The sequence below is a fragment of the Stegodyphus dumicola genome, chromosome 4 (assembly GCF_044657685.1).
Source record: "Stegodyphus dumicola isolate Sdum_Otavi_A_Nest chromosome 4, ASM4465768v1".
NCBI lineage: Eukaryota > Metazoa > Arthropoda > Arachnida > Araneae > Eresidae > Stegodyphus > Stegodyphus dumicola.
Genome location: NC_140771.1, coordinates 237,081,606 through 237,095,586, shown reverse-complemented (window position 1 = coordinate 237,095,586; position 13,981 = coordinate 237,081,606). Strand labels below are relative to the sequence as shown.

The window sequence follows — 13,981 nt, the reverse complement described above, 5'->3', positions numbered from 1 at the left end:
GGAGCATAATTGCGAATTTTTGCACTGAGACTATTTGGGTCCCAAACAAAGTGCATTCAAAGTGCAAAAATTCGCACTTTGAATGCACTTTGTTTGGGAATACATTTATATGTCAAAAGACTTTTTAACACAATTTAATATTGTTACCAATTTTGTACTTAGATATGTGATTTTAGCGCAATTATATGTGAAATTGTTGTACTTTTCTGTGTAATGCAACGCCAAAAAAAAAAAAAAAAAAAAATCTTAACAGACAAGTTATGCCGGAAACGTACGAATACAGGGGCAAGTCTATTTAACATTGAGTAAATGTGCCTCCCGGTAATTTGGCGAGGTATCGCTAATCTGGGAAGGGTTTTGGTGTCTAATTTTCGCTGCTAAATTTGGTGATAAATCGCCAAATGTCGCCAAACTTGGCGACATTTTGGACCGGTCCCTGTATAATAATAATAAACATTGTAATTGAATAAATATAATTGATCACTATATTAGCTGTAACCGTAATTCGACCCTCATATTGCCTTCCAATGATTTCGAGAAGCAAAAAGTACTAGAAATATCTCTACGGCCGGTTTAAAACTATGTAACGTGGGTGACAGTATCTGCTGTTAGTTGTACTTGTTACTGCTAGCTGTTAGCTCAGAGTGAGTTCGGAGTACTGAGATATCTCCGGGTAGCTTTCTCTTTAGTTGCGTTATGCAGTACGCTGTGTTTAAAGTTCATAGTAGTTTGAAAAGTAACTGCTAATTGTATTCTGTGATATTGCAAATAGCTGTACGACTATTTGTGTGGAAAATTCCAGAATTCTGACATGTTTCTTTTGATGAAATAAATTTTATCAACCTATCATCGGACCGCAATTGTTTCTTACGTACGGGTTGGTAATAGATTGATAGCACACAACAATACCATTTCCTGTATTATGATTCTACTTTCTAGTATTCTTCTGATTCTGATTCTATTTTCAAGAAACTGCATAAGTAAATGTTGCAATTCTTTATGAATCTTTCACCTGTATTTTTGAATGATATGCAACGTTTAATGATTTCTTGAGAACACTGTTATAATAAATGCAAACAACATATTTAATTTAACTATGTTTGGCTCGTAATAGGCTCTAAAAGGAAAGGTTAAAAAAATAACTTGGAAAATGTAAAGTTTGTCCTTAAAAGTTGAATTAAGTGAATTCTTAAAATAAAAATGCATTTAAACGATCCTGTGATGTCACTTTAAATTGCATTGTAATTAAATGGCTTACTGTTTACCACCACGTTTTGCGCTTAAGAAAAAGTCTCAAATCTGTTAAAATCTACTTGTTGAAACGGTGTGGCGGCTTAAGTATCAAAATCCTTCCTGAATTTCTTTTGTTACCATGGAAACGGTTGTCGCCAGAGAATCCGGATTCCGAGAACATTTTCCCCTTCTCTTTGCTTTTCGCTCCTATATTTATGTTAGTGATGACATAGATTAAATAAACACGTTGCCTTGTAAAGGAGACGGAGTTTTCTTTTTTAAAAGGGAATACTTTTTTTCATTGAAAGAACACATTTGACAAAAAAGAATAAAAGTTTGACTAATTAAAGAAAGATTCTAATAAATAATAAGAAGATAATAAATAAATAAAGTCCGAACAAAGACAGGGAAACTTCTAATTAACAAAAGACGGAAGTCTAATTAACTAACTGAACTTGAAGCTTCCATTTTTCATGCCTGCTAATTGATTTTTCTCATTCTTTTCCATTTTTTCCTTATCAGCTAATTTGCGCATTAATTAATTTCTATCCTTCTATCAATATATTCTTTTCCGTCCCTTATAAGGTATTTTCTTCCTCCTTTTCGCATGTCTTAGTGGGGTAATTGGAAGCATACTCGACCCGTATTTGAGAAGTTCAGGGTTCGAGTGCCTGTTCGAGCACCACTTGTTGAGGCATTAGGTTTATTTTTTTTTACGCTGGAGAGGTGAAAATGTGCAGTGCCTTCGCCGGGAATTGAACCCAGCACTTCTTGAATACGCGCTGAGTAACAGAAACTCTTATCTCGTAAACGCCCTTTGGATGTATTGCTTGCTTGTGCGTAGAAACAGTAATTTTAATTGTAAAATATTTTTTTAATCTATCTATTTTTAACTGCATTTGGTGTTTTATTATTTTTTTTGTATTTTTAATATTTTTAATTAAGATGTTTTGGTGTTTTTTTTAATTTTATTTATTTATTTTTTTTTTATTATTTTTGCCTTGGCACGAATTGAAAACTGAATTAATTGAATGAGAAATATATCTCTAATGAATTGCGAAGAAATAAGTTTCATTTCATTTAATGCAGCAAAAAATCTGTATAATTTGATAAGCCTTACTAGGAAGTTATGTGCTGTTCACATCATATATATATATATGTGTAATGAAAGCAAAATTTAGAAGTACTGATTGAGGAACATTGAGACGTAGAAGTGTAGATCCATATTGAAGAGGAAGAATACTGATTGCGCAGAATACTGAAATGTCGATCCACAATAAACATGAAATTTCGCAGTCGGCAGTTTTAATTCCATTTTTATTTGCGCTTTGTAGACACAGAAACTTTAATAACATTAAAAGTTATAAAACGTGAAATGTTATTAAACAGGAAAATGCCTGCAGTACAGTATGACTAAGAAGTCTAGTCTTCTTTTTTTTTTTTATATACCAAAAATATCTGATTTGGACACAACATGACTATTAAATTATACGTATATTTTGCTGCATTTCATTTAAACTTATTTCCTCGAATTTCTCGTTCATTTAACTCAGTTCTCACTTCACGGCAAAGCAAAAATAAATAAAAATTCAAAATAGATAACTTCATTAAAAATTGAAAAATATGGGAAAACATAAAACACCGCCTGCAGATAAATCAATTAAGAAAACAATTGCTACAATTAAAATTAAAAAATCCTACGCAAAAACAAGCAATTCTGCTAGTGAGTAAGAAGGTAGACTTTTCGGTGTACAAAACTGACAAAACATTTCTTTTGGTCCCATTTGGCAAAAAGACACTGAAGGTGCAGAAACTGACTTAATTCACTATTTTGCTAAGTTTCAAATGTAAACAAATATGGCTGTTCAGCAATTAAACAACTTTTAAACTGTTGTTAATTCTACAACTATAGCATGCAGATTAATGAAAGGCATTGAAACCTTAACCGGAATATAAGAACAGCATAATTCAAACGTTTTTATAGCAAAAAATGCGCAATTTGTCAACAGATAAGAGCAAAAAACTGAGTTCACCAAGCCGGGTAATAGAGCTGGGGTATATATATATATGTAATAATAAAATTCCATAGTCGAGAATACACTTAAAATTCTAACTGTATGTTTTTTTCCTTTTTAATGGCGACGGTCTCCTATTTAAAAGTACGTGGAATTAAATTCACAGCCCCGTAGTCAAGTTGTTTTTCCCGCCTTTTCTACACGTACAGTTTTCGAATGTTCTGGAAATATTTAAAGCGAACTGGATTGGCTGACGAGGCTGACGTAACTTCTTGGAAGCTCCGCCTTTCCTATAAAAGGACTCGCAAAAGGATATCGGGGGCTTTTTCTTAAATGTCACGATGCAGTATACTTCATACAAAAAGTTATTAGTAATTCTTTTTATTTACTCCGGATATCTGATTTTGTAACTGCTATTTCTCCTGACCAATAATAAATAGATGCCGTTTTTTAAACTTATCGTCTGATAATTTAAGCTACGACTACATTTATGATTCTTCAACAATCTATTTATTCCTGACAAAAGCTGGTACATCACATATATATATATATATATTTGGTGAGGCCGATTTTAACCAAAACGTGAGGTGCACAACTACATATAATAGCAGTCTTATATACAAAATATCAACGTTCTGAGGCTACTCGTGTTTGAGTTATGGGAGATACATACTATATGCGCACGTACAGATGTCCCGAAAATATCTCTTCTGAATCCATTTTACAATCGGTTTTGGGAAAAAGAGTTCTTTATTCTGCCCTTATGTACAGAGTCGCTAAAAATCAACATTAAATTGCATTCGATAGCGTCAAAATGGATATGTTCGTTGTACCCGAAATTTTTCGTGATTACAATACTTCTTTTAATTTGTACAAGGAAGTAAAAACGTACAGCAGCAATATTGTTGCCATTCACTCAAATCCAATAGTAAAACAAAACATGTTGCCAGTAACAAGATTATGATATATTAATGATAACGTAGAATTAAATACTAAGAAAATAAATAAAGTAAAGAAAAAAGAGAAATGCAAATATTAAATAAATCCGAACAATTAGCATGTGTATTGTCTGCTTTAGTAAATTGAAAAGTTGTGTTTTCAATCAGCGGTTTTCATTTCCTCGCAAAAGAAAACGCAACGGCCCAATCCGTAAGGCTTAATTTTTAATTCATCTTCCACTTCATAAAAATGCTTTGCAGTCATAAAATTCATTATTTAAAGATATGTCTTATGTACATTTTCTACTAACATTTTGTACACCTTACATGTCGAAAGCAGTAATTCTACCTGTAGTTCTTGGCAAAAATATCGACCATTGCAAAAATAAAATCTATTGACTACAAAGAAATTTTATCTTAAATGCATTGAAATTCTTTCTATATACATATTTTATTTTTATATAGTATTATTGAATAAATATTTAAGGAAAACATTCTGCAGTCACCTTTCTCCAAACCCTTTGATATCATTCGAGTGCAATCATAAAGGCTTTATGCTGGTGACATAGAAAACCGCACTGAAAAGAGAATTTTAGCCCAAAAGGAACATTAATCCCGAATTCGATATTAGTCTCAAAACGGCAATTTGCGTTGAAAAAATAAAATGCGTTGTATTACTTTTCAAGTTGTTGCCACCAAATATTATCGTCCTGTAGTACATTTAAAGATATTCAATAAAAAGGAATCTTCATGAATATAGACATGTTTCTCGCACTGTGAAGAAACAACGATACCTAGATACATCAAATTTTGAATAACGTAGTCCTTCAGCCGAACATGGAGACTGGAAGCACGAATTTTGAATTTCGAATTTGTTTATTATATATCTCATATTTTGTAAAATTTTAACGAGTTTTTGATTAACAAACGCAACAATTTCTAAGGGAGCGGAGGCAACACTGCATTTTTATCTCCAGCGCGTGATACTGTCTATAGGAGGGCCAATCAGCGGCCCAGCGGTAAAATCGCTGAACACTGGTAGTTCGGTCCGAGGTTCGAATCACACAAAAGGGCTGGCTGCATGAGCCTTCTCGTGGTTTTTCCCATGTTTAACGTGTATACCAGTCAGTTATCCTTAGAATGTGCTCCACGAAAGCATCCCTTCCCTTAGGCAGATGGCCCTCGAGACTTTGTCATAATCGCATAAACCAAACCAACAGTTTATGGGAAATTCGAAATTCTAAAGACATTTTGTTTTTTAATACTTTGGGATTTTGCTATTGAATCGAATTTTATGTGGCGTAAACACCAATAACATGATATTCCATACATAAAGTAAATACACAAATCATTAATAATAAAAAGACAAAAAAAGTTTTTGTTTGAAGTCATCTTAGTAAGAAAAATTGGTACTATTCTGTTTTGAGGGCCATAAAAAAATTTCAGCGAAAATGTATGCGCAAAGCGCCAAATATAGCAAACGCTCCCATTTAACAGCGCGCCAAATCTAGCGTACGCGTTGATTTCAGATTGCTTAAGTTTATATGGTTCTATATTTTTTAAGACGCGATTGGCATACTAGATTAATTTTATAATCCTTTTTCGATTTTAAATTCTTTTTTGATTTTAAATCCTTTTTAGTCCAAAGGGATTTGAATCCCGAAGGACTATTAGTTTCGTTTTGGCATTTTGCGTCGGACTCATAAATGTCGGTTCACTTTTCAAACTGTTGCCACAAAATGTTAGAGTCCTGCATTATATTTGAAGAAATTAAATAATGAAAAATCTGCATAAATGTATGTATATTTCTCGTATTGTGATAAAACAACGGTACATAGAGTCATCGAATTTTGAATAACGTAATCCTCCAACGAATATGAGCATGTGGAAGACCAAATTTGAAATTTGAAATTTGTTTTATGATCGATTTCCTATTTTTTAAAACTTTGACGAATTTTTGATTAACAAACTCAAGGATTTCAAAGCGAGCAATGGCAACGTTGTGCAGAAAAAACATTTTTATCTCCAGCGCGTGAGTCTCTGTATCGGAAATTCTAAAGATAGGCTCGTTTTAAAACTATTTTGCGATATTGCTGTTGCACTGGATCTTATGGTTTAAGTGCGAGGAACATGATATTTAATAAAGAAAGGTAACACACAAAATGTTAAAAAACGCCCCTTTGGACGTAATTTAAAATCTGAAACATTTCTTTTTTTTTTTTTTTTTTTTTTTTTTTTTTTTTTTTTTTTTGTTTTTATTTTAAATCCTTTTTTTGATATTCTATGGATTTAACAACTTGAGAATTGCCCACGACGAAAAGTCGGCAATCGAATTTTGGGTAAAGTGCAGAATCCCCCACTGCTTGACGCGTTTTTAAGAATTGCACATACTCGGTATCCATGTGCACATCGACCCATTTTCACTTAAAAAAAATCCTAGAATTGCACAAAAATTGCACTGCGCACACCCTTGACTTTATCTATGTACAAATCGACCTATTTTTACTTAAAATGTAAAAGAAAATTGACAAAATTCAATTGTTTTTATCCTCGTAAAAAGCGGCAAACAAATGAGTGAGCGATTCTGGACTTTACCGAGAATATTTTCAAAGAAAAGGCATCATTCATTATAGAAAATTACGTTTGAACAACCAACGAGATGAAATTATGCTTTAGCGATAAGTCGGTAGCGAAATAGCGATGCAGGCATCCATTCAGTTATGTTTAGCAAATTTTATATAAATTATAATGATGATCTGAAATAGTTATTTACTCTTATGCTTCCATTCAGTCATGTTTAGCTTTTTTTCATATAAATTATAATAATAAAAAAGTATTATATGAAATTAACCTTTCATCTGAATTAAAACATCAGTCTTAGATAGTTATTTACTATTATACTTCCTTTCTTGCCGCAGTTACTAGGGTTGCCGGAATTATTTTTGGAAGCATTGGCATCAACAATAATTTGGCGATTTTTTACGGCCCTCGAAACCGAATAGTACCGAAAAATTGAACATTGGTATGATGAACTGAGAAATGACTGAAAAAAAAAAGTGAAATAGATGATAACACTTAGCATTGCTTCAGGATTTATAAACATATGCTGCTTTGAATTTGTTTGTTATTTTGCTGTTGAATTGTATATGGAATAAGTGAAAAGAAAATGATGCTTAATAATAAAGCTAAAAAGACAAACAAAATGGGTTATAGTGAGGTACAGCAAACTGGTAGACTGCTAGCTCAATAACAGCGTTTAAAATCTTAACAAACCCCTTCGGGTGACCGTTAAAATCTAATAGCTTTTAGATTTTTTAAAAATATTTTTAAAATTTTTTTTCTTAATTATGGTCTTGTTGAAAGAAATTAAGCGCTGCTCTTACCTGCGATTGATACTGCTGGAAACGAAGGAAGTTAGAGCCTATCAAAGAAAAACGAAGCATGCATGCTGCTTTCCTGTTGCCACTCATGTTTAAACTGGATGCTTTTTCTATTTTTCCAAATCAGGGGTGGAGCTCACACATCCCCCCTCTTGCCGTGTTACCATGGTAACAACAGCCATTTAAAGATGTACGACTCACCGAGATTGGGCTTCTTATTCAGCTCAGTTCTTTCACTTGCAGGTCCAGATGAGGAGAAGTAGAATTTTGAGCTATTTCGCCGAAAGAAGAGCATTTTAAGATTATATCACACAGCGAATTGCATTTATGATTGACGAATTTATTGCAGAAGAGCTATTGACAGAACTATTAATGTTTATTTTTGAACGCAGGTTCTTTTTCACTGAAACACATGGAAGAGTTTTGTAAGAATAAAATTTATCTTTTCAGCGACAAAAGGAGAATGATAAGAGAATTTCATTGCTTTTAAATGTTAAAAATAAAATTAAATGCCATTAAGCTTTAATTATTTATGCGCAGAAAGCGGCATGAAACATTTACATGAAGCGTTAGGGAAGATATTGAATTATAAATGTGTTAAAAGAATTCGAAAAATTTAATAAAATACTCAGAAAAAAATGCTACAAAGTAAATTTTGTTCTTTTTGAGTAATTGAAGATTGTTCCTGGTGATAAACTCCGTTTCTCATTAATTTTACAGTTACTTTGCTTGAAAATACTAATTATAGGTCTTTAACTTCTCCTTAAACTATCTAAACTAAGGTAATTATTTACTATTCGGAATTACCGCTTTACCGGATCATATAAAAAAATATCTTTTCTTATTTATAAAACTCTTCCATCCACAGCTGTGAAAAGTTCTCACAAAAGTCTACAACTTATTTTAAGATGCTTTCAATATTTCGGAATACTGTTAAAGAAAATGAAGCCTGGAATTATCTTTGCCGGAGAATCTTTTAACCAATTAATGTGAAAATCCCAAAATGGAATTTCGGGAGACCCTTGAAAATGATTCTTTATGAAATTCTGCTTTAAGATTCATTCTGAAGCTGGAGTACATGAAATATGAGCAATGCCGTTTCTGGGACTCGACCGTGGACCTCTCGAATACGAGCCTAGTGCGCTACCGCTACACCACGAAGGCACGCAGGAAGGAGGGAAAAAATACCATATGTACTCCGGCGTGGCGTGTTATGAACATAAAACCAACTTGTTTGGTTATGTGGTTTGGGCTGTGCCCACTTCTGGTACCTTATGCACTCTCTCTTTTAAAGGGAGACTGGGGACTGAGGGACCTAGTCGCCAAATCCTGGTGGTGGAGAATCATCATCCACCATCTTTCTATTTCGGGCGGGACTGTAGAGCCATTAGGGTTATTTTGAAGCAGCAGTACATATGTAGAGTCATTAGGTTAATTGGAAGCAGAAAAGATGATAAATATGCAACCACCTTCGCCGGGAATCGAACCACGGACCTCTGGAATACCGGCCCAGCGTGCAGAACCACTACACCACGAAGGACGCTAGGAAAGTTCGAGAAATACTTTATATACTCCCCTTTTTAAAGGGCGACTAGGGTTTTAGGGGATCTAGTCGCCAAATCCTGGGTGCGGCGAGTCATCATCCACAACCCTTTTAGTTTGGGAGCCACTTATAGAAATATTAGGATTTTTTGGAAGCCAGAGAGATGAAAAATATGCAACCGCCTTCGACGGGAATCGAACCACGGCCCTCTGGAATACCGGCTCAGCGTGCTATCATTACACCACGAAGGCACGCTATGGAAGTGGGAGAAATACCTTATATACTCCCCTTTTCAAAGAGCGACTAGGGTTTTAGGGGATCTAGTCGCCAAATCCTGGATGCGGAGAATCATCATCTACACCCCTTTTAGTTCGGGCGCCACTTGTAGAGTCATTAGGTTAATTGGAAGCAGAAAAGATGAAAAATATGCAACCGGGAATCGAACCACGGACCTCTGGAATACCGGCCCAGCGTGCAGAACCACTACACCACGAAGGACGCTAGGAAAGTGGGAGAAATACCTTATACATGAATCATGAGCAATACCCTAGCCGGGGCTCTAACCTAGACCTCTCGAATACACGCCTAGTGTGCTACCGCTACACCACGAAGGTATGCTGGAAGGAGGGACAAAATGCCTTACAACACGTTTACAATTAATCAACACAAAAACATGTTTCCTGTTTCGGACTAATAAATATTTTGAACTATTAAAAAAACATAATTTTCTCAGAATTACCGAAGAAGTAAACTTCCAAATGCTTAATGCGCTTTCAATAGTTTTTTATTGTTCATTCTTATTATTCGAACTTCTAGGTATCTTTAAATAGTAAATTACTATTATAATTAATTGAAAGTATTATGTTGGGTCCTCCCTAGTGAAGACGGATCTATGTTAAATTGCCTATATCAGACACAGATTTAATCAAACTCGATGGTAATCTAAGTTTACTTAATTGCTGAGTTTTAAATTTCGTATTAGCATGTTTCTTGTTAAAATGGGTACAAAATTTACTCGAATTTAGCTTTTAATAATTTTACCCGAAAATTTTTGCTAATGCATGCATTTGCAAAATTAAGCACATTTGTTTTATTATATTAATTAAATAATATTCGAGTCTTAGGTTACATATTCACTTATCTATTGTAGAAAAGTCCAACTTGTTTGTTACAATCAAAACCTTGCCTAAAAAAATAATGTCACTTACCTCGGGAACCTCATTTCGCAAATACGTGTTCTATGCATTAAGATCTTAAAGCTCATTTTTTTTTCCTTTCCTGCAATCTGACATCACAAGGAGAAGACTTTCAGCGCCTCTTAAAGACTGATTACTAAACGTAACGCCACCGCATTTAAGAGGTGGTTGCATGAAAACCGAATAAAACTTAGGATCTTAAAGACTTTTAAGGAAAATTGAAATTTTTCTTTTCCTATTGGGTAAACTCTGTAGCATTTCCCATAAAATGAACGAGTTATTTTTGGATTCAAATGCTTTTACGTTTCTGGTCGCTTCAATTATGTTTATTACAGAGAGCAACCAAGCTTTAAAAATTTCTTATATTAATTTCCAAGTATTAACAGAAAGAAGACTCAAACATCAGACTTTAATTTCCAGTGGTACAAGTGACATAGCCGCACTAATTCCCCCCCCCCAATCCATAATGGATGTTTAAAGAAAGAAGAAAAATACGTCACTACTTTTCAAAACGAGGTGCAAATCGAGATTGCAGATTCAAGATTCGAGATTGGAGGGATTAAAACCATTAACAATAAATTAACTTAAAACAGAGAAATAAAGAAGCAACTGCGGAATTCTTCTGTGTTTAAATTCATATGAAAGGAACAATTTAGCATTTCCCTCCTATAAAAATCATGCTTTAATATTTGGTACTTTGTCCAGGCTTCACTGAAAACTTTGTCCAGACTTCACTGAGAACTTTGTTCAGGCTTCACTGAAAACTTTGTATAATAACTGAAATAAAGAATCAACTGCGGAATTCTTCTGTGTTTAAATTCATATGAAAGGAACAATTTAGCATTTTCCTCCTCTAAAATAATGCTTTAATATTTGGTACTTTGTCCAGGCTTCACTGAAAACTTTGTCCAGACTTCACTGAGAATTTTGTTCAGGCTTCACTGAAAACTTTGTATAATAACTGAAATAAAGAATCAACTGCGGAATTCTTCTGTGTTTAAATTCATATGAAAGGAACAATTTAGCATTTTCCTCCTCTAAAATCATACTTTAATATTTGGTACTTTGTCCAGGCTTCACTGAAAACTTTGTCCAGACTTCACTGAGAACTTTGTTCAGGCTTCACTGAAAACTTTGTATAATAACTGAAATAAAGAATCAACTGCGGAATTCTTCTGTGTTTAAATTCATATGAAAAGAACAATTTAGCATTTTCCTCCTCTAAAATCATGCTTTAATATTTCGTACTTTGCCCAGGCTTCACTGAAAACTTTGTCCAGACTTCACTGAGAACTTTCTTCAGGCTTCACTGAAAACTTTGTATAATAATGAAATAAAGAATCAACTGCGGAATTCTTCTGAGTTTAAATTCATATGAAAGGAACAATTTAGCATTTTCCTCCTCTAAAATCATGCTTTAATATTTGGTACTTTGTCCAGGCTTCACTGAAAACTTTGTATAATAACTGAAATAAAGAATCAACTGCGGAATTCTTCTGTGTTTAAATTCATATGAAAAGAACAATTTAGGATTTTCCTCCTCTAAAATCATGCTTTAATATTTGGTACTTTGTCCAGGCTTCACTGAAAACTTTGTCCAGACTTCACTCAGAACTTTGTTCAGGCTTCACTGAAAACTTTGTATAATAACTGAAATAAAGAATCAACTGCGGAATTCTTCTGTGTTTAAATTCATATGAAAGGAACAATTTAGCATTTTCCTCCTCTAAAATCATACTTTAATATTTGATACTTTGTCCAGGCTTCACTGAAAACTTTGTCCAGACTTCACTGAGAACTTTGTTCAGGCTTCACTGAAAACTTTGTTCAGGCTTCACTGAGAACTTTGTTCAGGCTTCACTGAGAACTTTGTTTAGGCTTTACTATTTTCATCTGTGTGTGAACGCATCTGAGCTATTTAAGTCGCTGTTTCTTATACGCTATTTTATTTTATAAATTTGTTAATAAGTGATATTATTAACGAATTGTTGAGGAGAGGGGGAAAGAAAATGCTTTTCCTCAAAATTAATTTACTTGCTTTCTTCAAATAAAATACGATCTTACAAAGAAATTAACTACAACAGTTTGAACAATGTAGCATTTTTGAACAATATAGTGCAATTTTTAACATTATTGTGCAAAGTCTAACCGACATAGCTGTTTCTTTCCGAGGCAAACAGAAATGTGAGATTGCAGGTTGAAGAGTGTCTTAAAACTCAAGCTATGAAATCATATACCCGTTTAACTATTTGTATTTGTACGAGGTTTCAGTTCATCATTTAAATGCGAGCTCCGTTTTAAAATTTATATCGCCTGCAGCAAATATAGTCATCTTTATAATATTAGCAGAATTACTAATGAAAATTACGTTAGAAATATTTAGATCATCATGTGTTCCAATTATATTTTACGAGTTTGATACGTTTCTTTCCATTTTCGTGGCAGAATGTATATTTCTATCTCGCGGGATATTAAAATGAGGTAGAAAGAAGAGACTGCCTAAGGGAAAAAATCTAATTAGAGGACAGAATCAAAGCGTGTCTCACCTGCTTGAAAGCCACGTTGCTAAACTGATTCTCTTGTAAAGTGTATTCTGCGGCGTTGAGTTATTCTCGTATTTAGGTTTGTTACGTCGACTTTAAGTCAGAGCCAGTTTTCGCTTTATTTCAGTTGTGAAGACGTTACGCTAACTAATTTTCATTACTTTAGTTAATCAGTTATCTTTCACTCAAGCCGTAATTGTTCGCTTCTGTAAGCACGAGTTGGCGCCGAATGTTAAACTTTATTTCAGTTAATAAAAGGGTCTTTTATATCTCTGTGCTACCTGCAAGTCATAGCGCTGATTTATCACTTGTCTTTTAGAATTTTGCTCTATTTTATGTTACCTAAGGAGATCAAACTATATAAATATACTGATCTGGAAGGAAATCGAGACCTTTCTGATATCTCCAAATTTTTCTTTTTCCAGTAAACGTATTTGCATTTTTCATGGATCAGGGTGGATAGAAATATATTAGGATTATTTAAAACTGACATATTTAAATTTGTAGAAAATTTAGACTTTTTAGTCTTTACAAGTGAGTCATCTTTGCAATTTTAAGTTACATTTAGTCTTTACAATTATAAGTGAGTGTAATGTTCATGCTATGATTAACAGCATAATCTTCTGTTAATTCTTATAAAATAAAAGGTAAAAAGGCTTACCTTTTAGTCGATCTTCTTTCTCGTTCCAAAGGCGTATCCGGGAATGTTTTTATTAATTACATTCATCAAAGGCACTACATTCATCAAAGGCACTGCTCACGGAAAAAGAGAGGCTTCTAAAATAATAAAATACTATTTAATTTACAATCACATCACTTAACTAAAATATATATATAACGCAGAAGAGAAGGATTATATGTTTCACTCAAACGTCCATCACGAGTTCTCAAAGTTCAGTGAAAAAGAGTTCTGTTTTTTTAGTTTTTGCTGCGCGCATGCGCAAATCACGTGGTTGTCGGTGAGAGTTTCAACAGTGAGCTTGAGAAACTTTCCTAAATCAGGAATTTTCCTATTTCTTTTTCCTGAATGATTTTGTAGTGCAAATAGTAGAATATCGAGGTTGGAGTTGGAAGATAGATCCTTCGTTTAAATCTCTGCGTGTGTACAGTCAAATCTTCACTTTCTCGCATCT

General features: G+C 33.7%; 1 long non-coding RNA gene across 1 annotated transcript in view; it reads right to left on the bottom strand.

Moving 5' to 3' along the window:
* LOC118196601 (uncharacterized) overlaps positions 1-13,627 on the bottom strand; it is a 137,953-nt gene extending 124,326 nt beyond the window's left edge. Inside the window, exon 1 of the long non-coding RNA XR_015040549.1 lies at positions 13,510-13,627. This is a non-coding gene — a long non-coding RNA (uncharacterized LOC118196601). The remainder of the gene's footprint in view (positions 1-13,509) is intronic.
* Positions 13,628-13,981: the final 354 nt, after the last annotated feature.